A 22,093-nucleotide genomic window follows, 5' to 3' on the forward strand; every position below is an offset into this window, starting at 1 on the left:
GCATATTGAGGTGCGAATTTGATCCCCATGGCTGTTCTGTATGTCTGGATGAACACCTCTGTCAAATCTTCTCCAAGAAAATAACCACAGCTTCACCAGGCTACTCACATTACTCAAGTCCCTCATTCCTGGAACCATTCTCATAAATCTTTCCTGCACCTCTGTAAAGCCTTGACATCCTTTCTAAAGTGCAGTGCCCAGAATTGGCAGCTGAGGCTAAATTAGAATTTTATAAAGATTCATCACAACTCCTTTTGCTTTTATACTCTATTTTTAAAGTCCATGATCCTGTGTGCTTTTTAAATCACTTTCTCAGCCAGGCCTGCCAACTTTGACGATTTTTGCCCGATAAAACCCAGGTCTTTGTCCTATTAAGGGGCTGCCAATTTGTTATTTTATTTATTTGGTTTGTTAATTTGATTACTTGCTTGATTCAAAAGAGCATAACCCCAGGTCTCTCTGTTCCTGCACCTTCTTTACTGGAAAGACGAAGGCCGAGGGGAGACCTGATAGAGGTTTACAAAATTATGAGAGGCATAGAAAGGGTGGATAGTCAGAGGCTTTTTCCGAGGGGGCACAGGTTCAAGGTGAGAGGGGGAAAGTTTCAGGGAGATGTGCAGGGGAAGTTTTTCACGCAGAGAATGGTGGGTGCCTGGAATGTGCTGCCTGAGAGGTGGTGGAAGCAGGCACTTTACAACATTTAAGAGGCATCTGGATGGGTACATGAATAGAGAAGGAATAGAGGGATTCGGACCGAGTAAGGACAGAAGGTTTTTTTTAGTTTAGTTAGGGCATTATGATCGGCACAGGCTTGGAGGGCCGAAGGGCCTGTTCCTGTGCGGTACTTTTCCTTGTTCTTTGTTCTTTACAATTGTACTTTTTAATATAAAATTTCCTCTCCTCATTCTCGCTACCAACTTCACACTTATCCGTATTATCTGTCACATACCCTTCCGTTTCACAAGCTTGTCTATGCCTGTTGAAGGTTTTCACAATTTTCTTCACAGTTCATAAATATTTCCAAGTTTTGTGTCATCTGAAAATTTTGCAATCTTGTCCTGTATACCCAAGTTGAGGTTATTAATTTAGATCAAGAAAAACAATGGCCATTTGGGAACCATTCCAATAAACAACTGTTCACCATTATTCTTTGTTTCCTCTCACTCAATCAATTTTGTATCCATGCTGTTCCTGTTCTTTTTGTTCAACTTCAACTTTGCTGAAAAACTTATTGCATGCCATTTCATCAAAGGCCTTTTGCACATACATGTATACTGCAGATTATCTTCATCAACCTTTTCTGTCACCTCATGGAAAAACTCAATCATGTTAATTAAACACAATTTGCCTTTAACAAATATTTGCTGGCTTTCCTTAATTAATTTGCAATTGTCCAAGTGACTGTTAATTGAATCCCAGTTTATCATTTCTGAAAGCTTCCCCAGTACCGAGGTTAAATTGACTGACATGTAGTTACTGGGTTATTGTTACTGAGAGTAGAATCTTCTGTCAACTCATTAATTATGCATTAGTGAGCAGCTCAGTGAATCTCATGGCAGGGCAGGCAGGAAGTCACCTACTCCGCCATTACCTCATGGTCATGAGGATCCTATCACCATTTTTAAACAGCAGCCAAACAGTATTCCCTCGGTGCAGGCCAGGAGCTCTGAATTACTCCTCCAGGATCCTTTCAGCCTCAGCCCACACTGGAGAAGCAGGCAATGTGAGAAAACACAGTGGGACATACATAGGCACCTTTGGCATTGCCTTTTGCTCCTCTCGGGATAAGAAAACTGCTTGCGATACACCCATAGCTGGGCCAATGCTCATTGTTACAGTGTACCCTGTTCACCAGAACCTTGACCTTCTTGAGGCTCCATTACCAAGAGCCATTACCAAGGCAGGGTTGCCTGCCACCTACTTCTTCAACGCCTCAGTGGATGTCTGAATGAATTGAATTGAGTGTGTCCTTTACAGGTTTTGCTCCATCTCAAAGACAGCAGGGTTTGCTGGCCACTGTCTAGACATGGCATCCTCTCACTATCCCTTCCAGGTAAAGGACATCCTGAAAGACCAGAAATAATTGTTCCTCCATTTATATGAATGCATATGGAGACATTGGGGGTGATTTTCTGACTCTTCCCGCCAGCAGGATCTTCTGGTCCTGCCAACGGCGAAACCCTGCTGCAGGTTTCTTGGTGGTGGGGTTTGGATTCAATGGGAAATCCCATTGACAGCAGCGGGACCAGAAGATCCCACCACTGGCCAACAGTAGACTGCCTCTGGCCACCAAGAGAAACATCACAAGGGGTGTGGAAAATCCCCTCCAATGCTCATTGACCAGGGTGATGAGAGCTATGTGTGAGATGCCTCACAAGGACACTTTTCTGCTTGTCTTCAGCTCGCTCCCTTCTTCTTTTCATCCCTGTCTCTGACTGCAGCCGATGGTTAATGGCACAGAATGAATGGCAGCTCCACACCTTGCTGAGATCTCAATGTTACGAGACACATGATGTTATGTTTTTGGTCCAGTACCTTTCAAGACTAATAAGTACATGTGTAGGCACAGGAGGTGATTGGCATTGCAACTGTTTTTTATTGTTTCAGCAATGGAACTAACAAGAAAACATGGATCCTGAAAACATGGAGGGCTGTGACAAGTGGCGTTCCTCAGGGATCAGTGCTGGGACCTTTGCTATTTGTAATATATATAAATAATTTGGAGGAAAATGTAACTGGATTGATTAGTAAGTTTGCGGACAACACAAAGGTTGGTGGATTTGCGGATAGCGGTGGGGACAATCAGAGGATACAGCAGGATATAGATCAGTTGGAGACATGGGCGGAGAGATGGCAGATGGAGGTTAATCCGGACAAATGTGAGGTAATGCATTTTGGAAGGTCTACTACAGATAGGAAATATACAGTAAATGGCAGAAGCTTTAAGAGTATTGATAGGCAAAGGGATCTGGGTGTACAGGTACACAGGTCACTCAAGTGGCAATGCAGGTGGAGAAGGTAGTCAAGAAGGCATACGGCATGCTTACCTTCATTGGCCGGGGCATTGAGTTTAAAAATTGGCAAGTCATGCTGCAGCTTTATAGAACCTTAGTTAGGCCGCACTTGGAATATAGTGTTCAATTCTGGTCGCCACACTACCAGAAGGATGTGGAGGCTTTGGAGAGGGTATAGAAAAGATTTACCAGGATGTTGCCTGGTATGGAAGGCATTAGCTATGAGGAGAGGTTGGAGAAACTTGGTTTGTTCTCACTGGAACGATGGCGGTTGAGGGGCGACCTGATAGAAGTCTACAAGATTATGAGAGGCATGGATAGAATGGAGAGTCAAAAGCTTTTTCCCAGGGTGGAAGTGTCAATTACTAGGGGGCATAGGTTTAAGGTGCGAGGGGCAATGTTTAAAGGAGATGTATGAGGCAGATTTTTTACACAGAGGGTACTGGGTGCCTGGAACACGTTGGGGAGGTAGTGGAAGCGGATACGGTAATGACTTTTAAGGGGTGTCTTGACAAATACCTGAATAGGATGGGAATAGAGGGATATGGTCCCCGAAGGGTGGGGGGTTTTAGTTCAGTCAGGCAGCATGGTCAGTGCAGGCTTGGAGAGCCGAAGGGCCTGTTCCTGTGCTGTAATTTTTTTTGTTCTTTGTTCTGCATTCACATAATGCATTGGCTTGCAAAGTACGGTAAGCCAGACAAAACATACAGTATGTAACATATTCCTCCCTGACTACTGGAAATGTAAGTTTAACAAATTATTTTTTTCTGAATCAGATAAAGAAGGTAGACGACCTCAATGAAAATACAGGGGATTATCTTAACTATAACTCAAACACTCAGGAAATCTTCTCTCCTATTGTGGACTTATGGTGCTTTTCGAGTAATATTCATTGGAGACTGATGACAATTTCGGACTTGTGGCCAAATCTGAAGTCGTGTCTAATGCCAGTGAAGGTGAACTGACTTCAACTTCAGTTGAGCTAGACTGAGGAGGTGAAACTGGAGTCAGCATTCCTTGATTTAGAAATGCCTCACCTGAAGTTGTGAAAACAGACTCTTCCATAAAAGGTGTATCCTTGGATTGTGCTAGACTTGGCAAAAATTGGTCAATATGGCTCAGTAAGGGTTTGCTGTCCTTATTCACAAATAATCTCCCAATATGCTGTGATGGGATGGGACTGCTGGCCAAGGATAATTGTTTGCTGGGGGTGGGGTGCGGTGGTGTGAGTGTTGGGTGTGTTTGCTAGCCTGATGGGGGAGCGACTTGTGGTCAAATGGTCAGGCAATTAAGTCTTTGGTCAGGAATAGTGTAGTGGAGGAGGGCTGGGGTCATTGATTGAAGGCTGAGCCAGAGGGCTCACTTGGAAATATATCACAGTTCCTTCATGGTCGCTGGGTCAAAATCCTGGAACTTCTTCCCCAACACCACAGTGGCATGTACCTATCCCTCAGGACTGCAGCAATTCAAGGAGATAACTCACCACCACTTTCTCAAGGGCAACTAGGATTGGGCAATAAATGCTGGCCTTGCCAGCAAAGCCCACATCCCAGAAACAAACTTTAATATATTATGGGCGGGGGAATATTGCTTACCCCCGCACTGCACCCCCCCCCCCCCCCCGCCCCATAATGACCAATGGTGCCCCACAATATTTAATTGGCCAGCAGTGCTAGCAGTCCCAGCAGCACCAGAACTCATGAGTGGGTGTTGCTGGGACTGCAAGTAGGCCCCTAATGATGTGGATCCCGGTAGCTAAGGGATTTCTGAGTGGAGGCAGACATGGCACATGAGGGATAGGGGGTAAGAACACTGGGGCAGGTGGTCTTGAAGGTCTGGCAGGGATACGTAAAAGGTGGTATCATCTTGGGGTGAGAAGTTGCCCCCAATGCACACATTCCCCAAAGGATGTAACAACCCCCCCTTCTTCTTGCTTTTTCAACTTCAGATGGTGAAAAGTAGACTCCTCACTCTCACCTACCTGTCCACAGCAACTGCATTATGGTATAGGCAGTGTAATATGTGGGTCAACAAGTTCCATTGCACATTATTGATTTACTAATATACGGTGTGTGCACCGCTGATGTTGGCTCTTCCCACCTGCCATATTATGGGAAGCCGGCTTATTGAGGTTGGGTTTGCAAACTGACTTAATCACGCAGGATTTAAAACTGCCAAATTAATCCAGTCCACGGTTTTGGGAGAGATTGTGGAGCAGAGTGGCCGCATTCTTGAGTTCTGGTGGATACTCCTGAAATGTCTCCCTGCACAAGGAATGCTATAAATTATTGTCGCTGAACTCCAAATTAGCAAGGAAATCAACGGGGTCACGGATGAACACGCAAATGTTGATAACAGCTTATGGATTTTTATCTCTGAGAGATCCAGCTTGCTTTCATTTACCTTGGCGTGAGGAAGAGATTTTGCTGACACTGTACTCAGCAGAGATAACAGGTTGCGTAGAGTTCAAGATAAAATTTATTTAAGTGAAACATGGAAGGAATTTGATTCGTGAGCCAAATGGATATTCCTCATTCAAGTCCTCCTTGTTTTTGGCCTTGCCCATCCAGTTTCTTTAACCTTTTCTATCTCCTTCAGCGCCTCTTTCTGAACTTTCCTCTAACTCAAATATACACCCACTCCTTCTTTGACACTTTTGGCAGCTGTGACTTCAGCTGCCTAGATCCTAATCTCTGGAATTCTTTCCCTGAACCCATCCATTTCTCCACTTCAATCTTCTCTGTTGAGACTCCTGTTAAAACCCTCCTCTGCAACCAAGCATTTTTCTAACCTCTCTTTCATTGGCTCAGCATTGTGTTAGTCAGATTTGTATGAATCATCCTGGGATAGTCTTTTATGCTGAAGGTGCTCGATAAATGCAAATTATTTTTATGTTCTTATCACGTACAGGGTTGGTTACCTCCAGTTAATAAGGTGAGTGAGAAAATGACCTTGAACTGTACACCATGTACTGAGGCAGGTTTGAGGACAAATGGCTCAGCAGCTAAATTAGTGACATGATAGTTCTTTGACCTGTGGCTCAAATCCAGAAAACACACATGCAATCAAACCACAAACATTCTGGATAAAAGTAAACTTAGTGACCGTTTATCAGCTGTGAAACATCCAGCACTATGCAACAGAATCTCAGTGCCACATAATGCTCATCGTTAAATGTCTAAAAACATTGCAATGTTAATGTAAATTACAACATACAAGGTTGAATAAAATGTGTAATTTATGAAGGACAACAATAGCCAATTTTAGAATAGGCACCAACAAAATAAAAACAAAGCATCCAATCTGTAAACATTTCATGCAAAACAAACAATTTGCATTTATATTATGCCTTTCACATAGTGAGACGTCCCAAGCTCCATCGCAAGAACGTTATAAAATAAATTTGTCACTAAGCCACAAAAGGAGATATTAAGACAGATAACCAAAAGAGGTAAATTTTAAGGATGATTTTAAAGGCAGAAAAAGAGACAGAGAGGCGGAGCGCTTAAGGGAGTGAATTTAAATCTTAAGACTCACCTGATGAAGGAGCAGCGCTCCAAAAGTTCGTTATTCCAAATAAACCTGTTGGACTTTAACCTGGTGTTATGAGACTTCTTATAGAGAAGGAAAGGAGAGGGTTCAGAATGTAGTGTTACAGTCATAGCTAGGGTGTTGAGAAAAATCAACTTAATATGAGGTGGTTGCCAAATCGGTAAGCGATTGTAAGAGAGCATTGTTAGAGAGTTTAAAAGAGTTAGAATGGAGTTTTAGAAGCATGAAATGAGAGTAAAAGATAGAATTAGAAGGTATGTTGGTCACAGCTTGCAAGAAGCCGCCTTGCTCCGGTGCCATCTTGGATCATCCAAGATCAAATGTAAGATGAAGTGCGAGACCAGGTGTAATGCCTGTGCTTGTCAATCTGGATCTAGTATGTCCCTTTCAGGAGAACCATGAATTGAATTCAATTTGAATTTGAATTGATTTTTGGAGCAAGCAAGGGGATGGATTAAGTCTTGCTCTATCTTTGATTTGATTTGATTTGATTTATCATTGTCACATATATTATCATACAGTGAAAAGTATTGTTTCTTGCACGCTATACAAACAAAACATACTGTTCATAGAGAAGGAAACGAGAGAGTGCAGAATGAAGTGTTACAGTCATAGCTAGGGTGTAGAGAAAGATCAATTTAATGCAAGGTAGGCCCATTCAAAAGTCTGACAACAGCAGGGAAGAAGCTGTTCTTGAGTCAGTTGGTACGAGACCTCAGACTTTTTCATCTTTTTCCCGAAGGAATAAGGTGGAAGAGAGAATGTCCGGGGTGCATGGCGTCCTTAATTATACTGGCTGCTTTGCCAAGGCAGCGGGAAGTGTAGACAGTGTCAATGGATGGGAGGCTGGTTTGTGTGATGGATTGGGCTACATTCATGACTTTTTGTAGCTCCTTGCAGTCTTGGACAGAGCAGGAGCCAGACCAAGCTGTGATACAACCAGAAAGAATGCTTTCTATGGTGCATCTGTAAAAGTTGGTGAGAGTCGTAGCTGACATGCCAAATTTCCTTAGTCTTCTCAGAAAGTGAAGAAAGTACTCTGTGCATTAGCTTTGTAACTTTGAGAAAGGATTTTAAAAAAGTTATTATGGCAATCTGGGAATTGCCAGAGGCCAAAAATGGAGGAGTGCAGATATCTTGAAGGCTTGTAGAGTTGGAGGGGGTAAAAGATAGAGAGGGGCAAGACCATGGAGGGATTTGGAAGCAAGGATGAGAAGTTTGAAGTTCACACACTTCCAAAGAGTGAATTAATGTAGGTCAACAAGGGATGGTGGGTGAATGGGACTTGTGGGAGCTAGGACTAGAAATCTTGTTACCCAGGCCATTACTTTGGGGACATAAGTTCAAATCCCACCACAGCAGCTGGTGGAATTTACATTCAATTCAATGAAAAAAAATCTGGTACTGAAAACTAGTACCAGTAATGGTGGCCATGAAACTATCAGTGAGGGTCTGGATGCGATGCTGCAAGATATTCAATGACCTCACATGAGTGGACAAAGTCAGTACCATCTTTAAATGACATATCTTACCCTGTACCAGTAGCCTCAGCCACTGTGCAATCTACCATACCCTCATAACCCGCCTACCAACATCCTCCATAAATCAGGACGAATACCTAACGTTCAACAACAATGACAGCAGCTTATATTTATATAGCATATTTAACAAAATAAAACATCCTAAGATGCTTTACAGGAGCATCATGAAACAAAATTTGAAACTGAATCACTCAGGGAGATATTTGGCTAAATGACTGAGAGCTTGGTCAAAGAGGTAGGTTTGAAAGGAGGAAGGAAAGCTAGAAAGGCAGCAAGAGATAAGGAGTGAATTCCAGAGCTTATGGCTCAGGCAGCTATAGGCGTAGTTGCCAATGGTGAAGTGATTGCTGTCCTGCTCCCACCTTGGCCTGGTCAACATTGCCGGTGCTGGGAACAGCGTCCTGAAACTGACAGGCCGTCTGCCATTGGTATTTTTGAGCCCCTCCCACCTGCCTCTGTTCAAACCTCTGGGGGGCCTGAAAATTCAGCCCATGCTCTCTGACCCGTCTGATGTTTCAATGTACACCACGTCCCACTGATCCAGTGCGTTCAGTTTCAGACCCCTGTGGAACTTTCAGGTTGTCACAAATACTAAATCAGCATGTAGCAACGCAATCATCGTTTGGAAAGAATATTGCACAAGTTTGAACTTTAATCTGCAAATCAGAAAATGAAATGGAACTAATCAATGACAAATTACCAGCAAAAAGAAATTTATGCAAAGGGGAAAGATATGCACAGGAAATCAACTGTGTTAGAAACAACAATAATTAAACTCAGCCAAGAATATTTATATGGAAAACAAAATCAGCTGAATCAAATTGAGAAAGGCACAAAATCAATACTGCAGATGAACTGTCACAAGTTGTTATTGATCAACTTTATCAGCACAAACTACTTGACCCTTGCTCTCTTCAATCTGTCATCAACAATTAAATGACATTTACAACATGAACCAATGAAAATCCCCAAAAGAAAAGTAAAGAACATGCAGCACAATGAACCACAAACGTGCTTGGTGACTGTGTAGAACATACACAGAAAACATGGAGTTTCAAAAGCAAAACAGAAGTGCAGATTGCAAAAATAAAATTGGTTTGATCAATATTTTAAAAGTTAGTATAACTGTAATAATCTTAAAGTAAAGGAAACCAACAAGCTGCTGTACATAATCATGTTACACAAAAACTTAGTGACTAAATGTCTAAGAGAAACAACGCTGAAATGAAAACAGATTTCAGGCCAAAGGAGGAGCAAGGGCATGGTGACAACCAGGCGTAGCCAGTAGATGAGGAGGGGGTGTAAACCGCAGCTGGTAAAAGCAGAGATAGGGGTCAGAAGTTAACTGAAGTTGATCCTCAGGCGCACAGAGGCAGAAAAGCTGATTGAGCAAGGAGAAAGGTTGATCAAGGATGTCAGCGATAGAGAAGAAAATGACCCAAGAATGCAGTGGAGAAATAAAGGTGCACCCAAAGAAACCAGACAAAATGTGAGCCCCAGAGTGTGGGAAAAGTATGGTTGGGGTCAGAAGATGAAAGAAGAAGAAAATGTAGTAACTCAAAACAAAAACAATGGTTGATTCCAGGACAGCAGTGGGAACCAAGGAACCGGGAGTTACGAGTCAACAAAAGAATGCCAGATTAATGAGATCTAACCCAGTTTCACAAGTTAAAGAAGAAATTTGCATTTACGAACATACAAACATATGAATTAGGAGTAGGCCACTCAGCCCCTCAAACCTGCTCCACCATTCAATAAGATTGTGTACAGTTTTGGTCACCTAGTTACAGGAAGGATGTAAATAAGATTGAAAGAGTGCAGAGAAGGTTCACAAGGATGTTGCAGGGACTTGAGAGGCTGAGTTACAGAGAGAGATTGAATAGGTTGGGACTTTATACCCTGGAGTGTAGAAGATTGAGGGGAGATTTGACAGAGGTGTATAAGATTTTGATGGGTATAGATAGAGTGAATGCAAGCAGGCTTTTTCCGCTGAGGCTAGGGGAGAAAAAAACCAGAGGGCATGGGTTAAGGGTGAAAGGAGAAAAGTTTAGAGGGAATATTAGGGAGGGCTTCTTCACGCAGAGAGTGGTGGGAGTGTGGAATGAGCTGCCGGATAAAGTGGTAAATGCGGGGTCACTTTTAACATTTAAGAAAAACTTGGACGGGTTCATGGATGAGAGGGGTGTGGAGGGATATGGTCCAAGTGCAGGTCAGTGGGACTAGGCATAAAATGGTTCGGCACAGACAAGAAGGGCCAAAAGGCCTGTTTCTGAGCTGTAATTTTCTATGGTTCTATGGTTCTATGGTTCTAAGATCACGGTTGATCTAATTTTAACCTCAACTTCACATTGTTGCCTACCCCGGATAACTTTTCATCTCCTTGCTTATCAAGAATCTATCTACTTCTGCCTTAAAGATATTCAAAGACTTTGCCTCAACCTGGGCAGCTTTGGGCAGCATGGTGGCACAATGGTTAGCACTGCTGCCTCATAGTGCCAGGGACCCAGGTTCGATACCCGGCTTGCGTCACTGTCTGTGTGGAGTTCACACATTCTCTCCGTGACTGCGTGGGTTTCCTCCGGATGATCCGGTTTCTTCCCACAATCCAAAGATGTGTGGGTTAGGTGGATTGGCCATGCTAAATTGCTCCTTAGTGTCACGGAGACTAGCTAGGGTGAATGCATGGGGTTATGCGAATAGGGCCTAGGTGGGATTGTGGTCGGTGCAAACTCGATGGGCCAAATGGCCTCTTTCTGCACTGTAGGATTCTATGAACCTCCTTTTGAGGAAGAGAATTCCAAAGTCTCACAACCCTCTGAGAGAAACAAAATCTCCTCATCTCAGTCTTAAATGCCTAGCTTCTCGCACAATTTATTCAATGTTTTTCGCAACCTCAGCATTTTCCAAAGGTTCCATTGCCAAGGAAGTCCCTTTGAAGAATAATCACTATTTTAATTAAAGCAAATGTAAAACGGTATACCCAGTCCTGTCAACCCTGCAAATTCCTCTTTAATAACATAATGGTTTGTGCCAAAATTGGGAGTGCTGACCCACAGACTAGTCAAGCAACAGCCTGATATTGTTTTCTAAATGCTTTTATTCATTCAAGGGATGTGGGCATCACTGGCTGGGCCGATATATTTCCAAGGCAGGATGGTGAGTGGTGTGGAGGGGAACTTACAGGTGGTGCTGTCTAATGCTCTTGTCCTTCTAGATTGTAGTGGTCATTGGTTTGGAAGGTACTGTCTCAGGAGGCTTGGTGAGTTCCTGCAGTGTATCTTTAATGTAGATGGCATCAGTGTATCTTTAATGTGGATGGTACACGCTGTTGCCACTTATTCGGTGGTAGAGGGAGTGAATGTTTGTGGAAGAGGTCCAACCAAGTGGGCTGCTTTGCCCTGGATGGTGTCAAGTTTAGAACAATAGAACCATAGAAAATTACAGCTCAGAAACAGGCCTTTTGGCCCTTCTTGTCTGTGCCGAACCATTTTTTGCCTAGTCCCACTGACCTGCACTTAGACCATATCCCTCCACACCCCTCTCATCAATGAACCCGTCCAAGTTTTTCTTAAATGTTAAAAGTGACCCCGCATTTACCACTTTATCCGGCAGCTCATTCCACACTCCCACCACTCTTTGCGTGAAGAAGCCCCCCCCGAATATTCCCTTTAAACTTTTCTCCTTTCACCCTTAACCCATGCCCTCTGGTTTTTTTCTCCCCTAGCCTCAGCGGAAAAAGCCTGCTTGCATTCACTCTATCTATACCCATCAAAATCTTATACACCTCTATCAATTCTCCCCTCAATCTTCTACGCTCCAGGGAATAAAGTCCCAACCTATTCAATCTCTCTCTGTAACTCAGCTTCTCAAGTCCCGGCAACATCCTTGTAAACCTTCTCTGCACTCTTTCAACCTTATTTACATCCTTCCTGTAACTAGGTGACCAAAACTGTACACAATACTCCAAATTTGGCCTCACCAATGCCTTATATAACCTTACCATAACACTCCAACTTTTATACTCGATACTCCGATTTATAAAGGCCAATGTACCAAAGGCACTCTTTACGACCCTATCCACCTGTGAAGTCACTTTTAGGGAATTCTGTATCTGTATTCCCAGATCCCTCTGTTCAACTGCACTCTTCAGAGTCCTACCATTTACCCCGTACGTTCTACTTTGGTTTGTCAATATGATAGTTACCCAAGAGTTAGAAGTGGTTTTAATTTTTCCAATTTCTTTCTGGGTAACTATTCATGTACAACAGTCAGAACCATCTGAAGACTGCAATTTAATTTCAAGTATTAGATGGTTCCCAGATCCCTTTCATAACATTCTTGGAATGTTGTTGGAGCTGCACTCATCCAGGCAAGTGGAGAATATTCCATCGTACTTGGGGGAGTCAGGAGGTGAGTTATCACTGCAGGATTCCTAGCCTCTGACCTACTCTTGTAGCCATGGGATTTATATGGCTAGTTCAGTTCAGGTTCTGGTCAATGGTAACCCTCAGGATGTTGATAGGAATTCAGTGAAGACCATGCCATTGAACGTCAAGGGGTGATGGTTGAATTATCTCTTGCCGGAGAATTTCATTGCCTGGCACTTGTTTTTTGTGAATATTACTTGCCACGGGATTTTAGAGACCCCAGAGAACTGCAATATTGCTTCACCTACGTCCAGAGTCCAGAATCAAAGTCCAGTGAGTTATATGTTCATGGAGGTCAGTGAGCTGGCAACTGATGCTGGTTACTTCACTTTTCTGGTGCTGTTGATTTCACACAATGAGATAGATAGGCAGAGATGAATCACTCTTATAGGCAATGGTATAGAATTTACAGTGGAACCAACCAGGGCCACTGCTCCTTGTCTGTGATGCTGCTGGTTAGATGGTAAAATGGCAGACTGAGACTCTGCAGTACAGCAAGGCTCCACAAACCAGGGGTTCATGTCACATGACTCCCAACTCTTCACACTGTCTTTGATGAAGAGTATCTATCCCTTGTTTCGGTCCCTGAGATTGTTAAATATCTCAAGCATTAAGAATTGAAAGAAGGTTTCTGAGGTCTGTGGTCCTGGTAGGTGAATAGCCTCCGGTTGACCAGCCTGGATTATAAAATGTAGATGGCCTTTGTATAGCTCTCTTTGAATTTGGGCTGTGGCGAGGGGATCGGACATGGGGGGTGGAGGTCTCATTGGTGTCCCTTCAGGAATAACAACGTGCCAATTTATCCAATACTGCCAGGTCGCTCTTTCTCTTTGGAGTCACAGACAGACATAGATTCAGTTTTGAGGCAGCAATGAGGATATCCCAATATATATTTTATAAAAAATTAAACAGAGTGAACTGTAGGTTCCCTCACACTGCAACTACTTTTAACACTTAAAGCTGCAATTTTGTGAAGCCTGAGGGTACACCACTTTATGGCATATGTTAAAATTGCCCAGGTACGCCCTGTCCAGAAAAAGCAGACAGACACTACCTGGCCAATTACCACCCCATTTGTCTACTCTTGATTATCAGTGAAGTGATGTAAGGGGTTGTTGGCATTGATATCAAGCGGCTGTTACTCAGCAATAACCTCCTCAACAATACTCAGTTTCAGGCTGCCGAGGGCACTCAGCTCTTGACCTCATTACATCCTATGTACTAACATGAGCTGAACTCCAGAGGTGATGAGGAGTGATCTCAAGGTAGGAATTGACTGAGAATGGCATCAAGGAACCTTACCAAAACTGGCATCAATGGGAATCGGGGGGGGGAAGCTCTCCATTGGTTGGAGTCATACCTAGCACAAAGGAATTTGGTTGTGGTTGTCGGAGGTCAATCATCTTAGACCTGGGATATCACTGCAGGAGTTCTGCAGGGTAGTGATCTAGGCCCAACCATCTTCACCTGCTCCATCAGTGTCCTTTCCTCCATTGCAAGGTCAGAAGTGTGAATGATCGCTGATGATTGCACAATGTTCACAGCATTCGCAACTCTTCGGACACTGAGGCAGTCCATGTCCATAAATAGCAAGACCTAGACAACTGTCAGGCTTGGGCTGACAAGTAACATTCATGCCACACAAATGCCAGGCAATGAACGTTTCCAACAAGAGAGAAACTAACCATCTAACCATAACATTCAATGGCATTACCATCTTTGAATCCAACACTATCAACATCCTGGGAGTTACGGGCTGGAAAGTCAGGAGATGGACTGCTAAAATAGATACCATAAAATAGGATACCATGCATTCGGTGGTGTGTCTGCCCTAGCCTGTTCACCCCTGCCTCAATTTTATGAGCAATGGTGAGGCATCAGGTTGGCTTCCCACCTGTGGACAATGGGAGAGGCCTGTGCCTAACATGCAGCCTGACAAGTTTGACCGTGTTGGCTGCTGGCCAGTGAATGGGGGAGGAGGGGGCCTCTTTTCCAGGTCCTCAGTGCCAATTGGAGGTTCTCCTATTGTTTTCCCTCCCCGTGCCCACTGATATCCCCTTCCATGGTCAACATGCCCACTCACCCCTCTCACTAGGCCCTGGAGAGGTTCTGATCTTACTTAGAGTACCAGTCCATCGCTGAACACCCACTCAATATCCTCGGTGCATACTGGCAATGGCCATCGCGCCTTGTTCCCCAAAGATGCACTGAGAGATCACAGACTCCTCCCCCTGCTGCCACCACCAGGGAAACCCCCTTAGGATTGCATGGGAATTGCCCAAGAACTTTAAACTTCCGATGAACAATTCCTGTGCACTGGGAACCATTTAATACTTGAAATTAAATTGCAGTCTTCAGATGGTTCTGACTGTGGTACATGAATAGTTACCCAGAAAGAAATTGGAAAAATTAAAATCCCTTCTAACTCTTGGGTAACTATCATATTGACATCCCCAAAACTCCATGAACACCCCAATTCTACCCTCCAAACCCCCCTTGATAACCCCACCTAACCATCCATCTAACCCCATGAGACCCCCTCAACTACACCCCACACCCCGACTACCAACCCAACCCCTTGACCACCCTGCTGACCTCCCAACTATCCTCCCTCCTCCTGATTACCCACCAATGACCCACTACCTCCCAATTATGCCCCCCCTACCATCCCAACTACCCCATAACCTCTGACTACTCCCTTCCCCTAACTACCATTCCGGCCTCCCAACAATGCCCAGCCTCCCCACACCCTCTCCCCCCCACACCATCCCTGACTATCCCCATGCCCCTAACTACACAATCCCTTCCTGACCACCCAGCTCTCCCTCACCATCCGACTCAGCACACTGACCACCCTACCCCCCTACTGACCACCCGTATCTCCCACTGACCATCCAACCCACCACCTCCCCACCCCCTGCCAGCTCCAACCATCTTGTCCCCCCTTTTCCTTTCTACCCACTTACCTTGCACACTTACTTTCTCCCTGGCTTATCAACATGGCTGGACCTTTAAACTTTTCTGCTTTTCAGCAGCTAGTGCCTGAGTTGGAAGACTGTGCGTGAAAAGTGCGGCTGCATTTTAGTGTTAGTAAGTAGGAGTCAAGTGGCAATCTGATTGTGATTGCCAATCCACAGATATTATGGCCTGAGATATCAGGCCTCTACTTCTTTATGTTCCAGAGGATTTCTGAAGCCCCTGATGAGAGGGGTCCAGCACATTGGATCTTTGGAGCGCTTCCATACTTGAAGGCACCTGCAAGAAAGACAGACAGTACGCTGGCCAGTTCACAGGTTAAATTATGTCACATATAAGCAGTGCCAGTGCTTATAACATATAAACTTCAAGGGGAGGGAGCATTTACACTTAAAACAGGCACGGGCATTGAAATTGTATGCAAATAAGAGTGGCCTGGAAGCAGTTCCAAACTTTCTTCTTACTTTTCTTTGCATGCCCATAAAAGAAGATGTTGCTGATTTGATTTATTATTGTCACATGTATTAGTATACAATGAAAAGCATCATTTCTTGCATGCTATACAGACAAAGCATACCATTCATGGAGTACATAGGGGAGAAGGAAAGGAGAGGGTGCAGAATGTAATGTTGCAGTCATAGCTAGGGTGTAGAGAAAGATCAACTTAGTATAAGGTAGATCCATTCAAAGGTCTGATGGCAGCAGGGAAGAAGCTGTTCTTGAGTTAGTTGATACGTGATCTCAGACTTGTGTATATTTTTCCTGTTAGAAGAAGGTGGAAGAGAGTATGTCTGGGATGCCTGGGGTCATTGATTATGCTGGCTGCTTTTCCAAGGCAGTAGGAAATGTAGACGGAGTCAATGAATGGGAGGCTGGCTTGCATGCTTTCTATGGTGCATCTGTAAAAGGTGGCGAAAATCATATTGGACTTGCCGAATTTCCTTAACCTCCTGAGAAAGTAGAGGCGTTGGTGGCTGGTTGGTTGGAGGCTGTCATAATGTCAGCGTGGTAGGATCAGGACAGTTTATTAGTGATCTGGACCCTAGAAACATGAAGCTCTCGACCATTTCCACTTCATCCCCATTGTTGTAGAGAGGGGCATATCCTCCACTACGCTTCCTGAAGTCAATGACTATCTCCTTCGTTTTACTGATATTGAGGGAGAGATATTGTTAGAACATAGAACAGTACAGCACAGAACAGGCCCTTCGGCCCACTATGTTGTGCCTATTGTTGTTGGAATTATATACCAGTAACAACTTATATATACCAGTAATTGCAATATGTTGCAATTGTATCAGGTGCTGGTGAGGTCACACCTAGAGTACTGTGTACAGTTTTGGTCTCCTTACTTGAGAAACGATATACTGGCACTGGAGGGTCCACAGAGGAGATTCACTAGGTTGATTCCGGAGTTGAGAGGGTTGGCTTATGAGAAGAGACGGAGTAGACTGGGGCTATACTCATTGGAACTCAGAAGAATGAGGGGAGATCTTATAGAAACATATAAGATTATGAAAAGAATAGATAAGATAGAAGCAGGGAAGTTGTTTCCACTGGCTGGTGAAACCAGAACTAGGGGGCATGGCCTCAGAATAAGGGGGAGCAGATTTAGGACTGAGTTGAGGAGGAACTTCTTCACACAAAGGGTTGTGAATCTATGGAATTCCCTGCCCAGTGAAGCAGTTGAGGTTACCTCATTGAATGTTTTTAAGGCAAAGATAGATAAATATTTGAACAGTAAAGGAATTTAGGGTTATGGTGAGCGGGTGGATAAGTGGAGCTCAGTCCACGAAAAGATCAGCCATGATGTTATTGAATGGCGGAGCAGACTCAAGGGATCAGATGGCCTACTCCTGCTCCTAGTTCTTATGTTCTTATGTTGCACCAGTTCACCAGGTTCTCTCATGTACTTGGTCCTTTCACAGGCCTGAAAAGATATGTACTTTTTCTATCTGTACTTTTGCTCTTTGGATCTGGTGTAGCCTGAAAACCTCTCAGCTGGTGATATTTCTGCTGTCATAGGCCTCTGATATGGGAGATAGATAAACACTATGGGTGCAATTTTCCATTAATTTTTAATGCAGACTGTCGCAGTGGGTGGGAAAAATGGTGTTGAAGCCGTTGGCCCTAATAGTGGGTTTCTCTATCATATTGCTAGTGACACTGAAAAGAAATCCAAGGGGCAGGATCCACAACATCAATTTAGTTTGTTAAAGATCAGGGTGCCATTTTTAAAGGCCACTGTGAAACAAAAATGTAAAAGTAGAACACCTTCTTCTCATGTACCCATCCCCCCATGCAACTCCTCCCCATGAAACACACCCCTTGGCGCTGTCCCCGGCACTTCCAGGCAGTGCCAGGATGCAGCTGGACCAAGACTCTCTCCCTGCTGAACAAATTCACTTTGGCGTGAGGGCATGCTGTTGTGAATGGATAGTGTAATGGTGGGGTGGATTATCAGGCTTTGAAGGGTCAGATAATTAGATGCAAATTTATTGTAATTGTTTTCCCAACATTGAACGTGGGAATCTCGTTATGTCACTGGCACAGGGTGGGGACAATCGCATCATGCCTTTATGTCGGCATGAAATACGATTTGGGCCTCTTGCGGAACTTTCTGTTCTCGTTGCCAATCCCGCCTGACAAAAACAGAAAATCCGCCCCCTCCCCCCCATGTGCAACATTTTACATAGAATCATTGAAGTCCTACCGTGCAGAAGGAGGCCATTCACCCCATTGAGTTTGCTCTCTGAGAAAGCATCTTACTCAAGCCCATCCCCGCCCCAGTTTACCCCATGAATCCATCCAACCTACACATCTTGAGACACGAAGGGACAATTTTAGCATGGCCAGTCCACGTGACCCACACGTCTTTGGCCTTTGGGAGGAAACCGGAGCACCCGGAGGAATCCCATGCAGTCATGGGGAGAATGTGCAAACTCCACACAGACAGTCACCCAAAGCTGGAATTGAACCCAGGTCCCTGATGCCATGAGGCAGCAATGCTAACCACTGTGCCATAAGACCATCCTGCAGATCAGTGTAAGTTGTGCATCCAGTCCAGCTGGTGAATCCTTTCACAGGAAAAGTAATGAATGTGCTGAATGTCAGTACAGCATTTGTCCCTTGTTTGGTCGAGGTGTGCGTTATACAGCTTCTGGGACAATTTATAAAGATGAACAGTTGAACAGTCAAAGCTTTGCTAATCTTCACACCACAGGAAGAGCCATCTCCATTTAAAATATTATCTGCTAAAGGGGGTGAAATCAGTCTACACTGGTAGCCCAAAATAGGAAAAAGGGAATTGGCATTTAACACCCTGCAGAATTTCCTCTTCCATTGGAACTGTAAACATGCTACCAATTCATTATATCCCATTCTGCATTATAGCCTTTTCACCCAAAACATGAACAGGCAAATGTGGAGGAGTCATCAAGCGTGTGCCCCAAGGTTACATATGGAGTGCACAAATTGCTACAGATATCAATTAACCTCCATTTGGTGATCCTTCATCAAGTTGTCTTCCTCAGCAGAATTCGATAAGGGTTAGTCATACTCAGCACAATGAAATGCTTAAATAGCTGCAGCAACCAAGAAATCATGGATGAAATTACTGGCAGATAGAATAAATAATCCAACATGCAAAGATTCCTGAGCCTCCAGCAAAAGCAACAAAGGCTTGCAGTACCATTCAGCAGAAACCTTTCAGTGACCACGTTATAAAAGAGGCTGGATAGACTGGGACATTTTTCTCTGGAGCGTAGGAGGCTGAGGGATGATCTTATAGAGGTCTATAAAATAATGAGGGGCACAGATCAGCTAGATAGTCAACATCTTTTCCCAAAGGTAGGGGAGTCTAAAACTAGAGGGCACAGTTTTAAGGTGAGGGGGGAGAGATACAAAAGGGTCCGAGGGGCAATTTTTTCATTCAGAGGGTGGTGAGTGTCTGGAACGAACTGCCAGAGGCAGTAGTAGAGGCGGGTACAATTTTGTCTTTTAAAAAGCATTTAGACAGTTACATGGGTAAGATGGGTATCGAGGGATATGGGCCAAATGCTTAATGGTCAAAGCTGGGCGGCATGGACAAGTTGGGCCAAAGGGCTTGTTTCCATGCTGTAAACCTCAATGACTCTATGACATGAACTTGTCAGGCCCTAGGAACTCTGATGCAACATGTTAAATGGGGAGGTTCACACATTCAACAGTTCAACAACAGTTGACAATTTAGGCAAGAGACCACATAAATTACTCATTTAAATGAACCAGAGCTTACTGGCATTGAAACCTCAATGTTGCAAGAAAGTTTTGGAAGCTGAATTCATTTGCTGTGGGAAGTGATGCATTTTGGAAGAACTAATGTAGGGGGGAGTTATGCAATAAATGGCAGAGCCATCAAGAGTATAGAAACACAGAGGGACCTAGGTGTGCAAGTCCACAAATCCTTGAAGGTGGCAGCACAGGTGGAGAAGGTGGCGAAGAAGGCATATGGTATGCTTGCCTTTATAGGACGGGGTATAGAGTATAAAAGCTGGAGTCTGATGTTGCAGCTGTATAGAACGTTGGTTAGGCCACATTTGGAGTACTGCGTCCAGTTCTGGTCGCCGCACTACCAGAAGGACGTGGAGGCTTTAGAGAGAGTGCAGAGAAGGTTTACCAGGATGTTGTCTGGTATGGAGGGCCTTAGCTATGAGGAGAGATTGGGTAAAGTGGGCTTGTTCTCCCTGGAAAGACGGAGAATGAGGGGAGACCTAATAGAGGTGTACAAAGTTATGAAGGGTATAGATAGGGTGAACAGTGGGAAGCTTTTTCCCAGGTCGGAGGTGACGATCACGAGGGGTCACGGGCTCAAGGTGAGAGGGGCGAAGTATAACTCAGATATCAGAGGGACGTTTTTTACACAGAGATTGGTGGGGGCCTGGAATGCGCTGCCAAGTAGGGTGGTGGAGGCAGACACACTGGCATCGTTTAAGACTTACCTGGATAGTCACATGAGCAGTCTGGGAATGGAGGGATACAAACGAATGGTCTAGTTGGACCAATGAGCGGCACAGGCTTGGAGGGCCGAAGGGCCTGTTTCCTGTGCTATACTGTTCTTTGTTCTTCCTTGGGTGATTCACTTTGTGTGCCAAGTTCAATTGAGGTGCTTTTCAATTAACATTTCATTGGCTTTAGTGTGTTGAAAGAAACTTCCCGCTTTCAGTCCTTAATATTTTATATTTTATGTCTACATCTTCTCATTTTAGACCCTGTACCCATTGAAAACATTTTGGGGGTGATTTTGAGTCTGCATTCTCTGTCAGCGGGGATGGCAGTGTGTGCTCAGATTCTGGAGAGCATGATTCGTGCACGTGAGTTTCTGAGTTCCGATCTGACTGGTCTCTCGCTGGTGGAGTGGTGTGAAACACGCCATGGAACCACAGAAAGCTCCTTTTCATACATTAGCATGTCATTAGTGAGCACTGTGTCCAGTGCTCCACTCTTCACCGGATATTTAACGGGCACTCGCGTGCCCTCATACCAGCACCCTTTATGACAGCTCTACAAAAGCATGAACCTGGCACCTTCACCTCCGAAGGGGATTTTGGAGGAGAGAGTTAAGGCAGCCAGCACCCTCCATGGTGTGCACTGCTCAGAGGCACCGGAGAGGACTTAGGGGACACAGATAAGTTCAATTTGGGGAATGGGTGGGGGTCCCAGAATTGCCATTTCAGGAACAGGGGTTGGAAGGTGACACTTGCTTTAAAGGGATTTAGAAGGCTGGAATGCAGGCAGAGCTTCCTGTGTCCTCCTTCCTAGGTTCCTGTCCATTTCGCAATTGAGGGAATGGTGATTGTGTGAGGGAGCGGGGAACCTGATGCTTGGTGTTAGCAAAGGTCAAGGTGGCTGATTGAGAGAAAGGATTGGGGGTGTGAGCTGTGTGTGAGGGGGTTCATTTGAAGACTGGGGGTGGTTCACTTACCCTGGCTGAGAATAGAAGATCATTCACCTTCTTCTGACACTGCTACCCCTCCTCTTCTGGAGTGCGCTTGTACTGACCAGGGCTGTCACTGCATCCCAGGTGGGGGTGATGACCCTGCTGGAAGGACATGCTCTGGAGTGAGGGTCGATTGTGTCCTGCCTCTGCTGCACTCCATCCAGCATTCTGATGAGGGACCCCTCTGAAAAGTGCAGTGTTGCCTTCTTGATTGCCATCTCTTGCAGTTGTTGTGGAACAAGTGCTGGGGAGCCGTTTATATGGAGCTCCCAGTGCTTGCAGCAGCTAAGTCATTGCAGGTCAGGTGAATCAGTGGGAACACGCCGCTGGAGTGGCATGAAACTCGTGGGAATAAAATTATCACTAATGACGCATAAGATTCAGCTCGAAAACACGCCGGCGCCATTGGCGGGAAACATTTTGTTTCTTATGACAGAACCAATACTTTGCAATTGTTCAGTAAGATTCCACCCTTTGCTTTGAGTTACTCTGGACATTTTTCATAATTTAAATATGCTTATTAAATTAGACCACAATCGCCAAGTGAAAACAATTATTTTTATTTCAGGTCCTTATATTTTTATTTCTTCAATATCTGGGTCACTA

The 22,093-nt window shown here is 44.5% G+C and overlaps 1 protein-coding gene across 2 annotated transcripts in view; it reads right to left on the reverse strand.

The window, feature by feature from the left end:
• hsdl1 (hydroxysteroid dehydrogenase like 1) overlaps positions 1-8,558 on the reverse strand; it is a 46,731-nt gene extending 38,173 nt beyond the window's left edge. For both annotated transcript variants that reach the window (XM_078212751.1, XM_078212750.1), the window contains exon 1: positions 8,470-8,558. The gene's annotated coding sequence lies outside the window, so the exon portion shown is untranslated. The remainder of the gene's footprint in view (positions 1-8,469) is intronic.
• Between the last annotated feature and the right edge of the window lie 13,535 nt (positions 8,559-22,093).

The sequence above is a fragment of the Mustelus asterias genome, chromosome 5, assembly GCF_964213995.1.
Source record: "Mustelus asterias chromosome 5, sMusAst1.hap1.1, whole genome shotgun sequence".
Taxonomy (NCBI): Eukaryota; Metazoa; Chordata; class Chondrichthyes; order Carcharhiniformes; family Triakidae; genus Mustelus; species Mustelus asterias.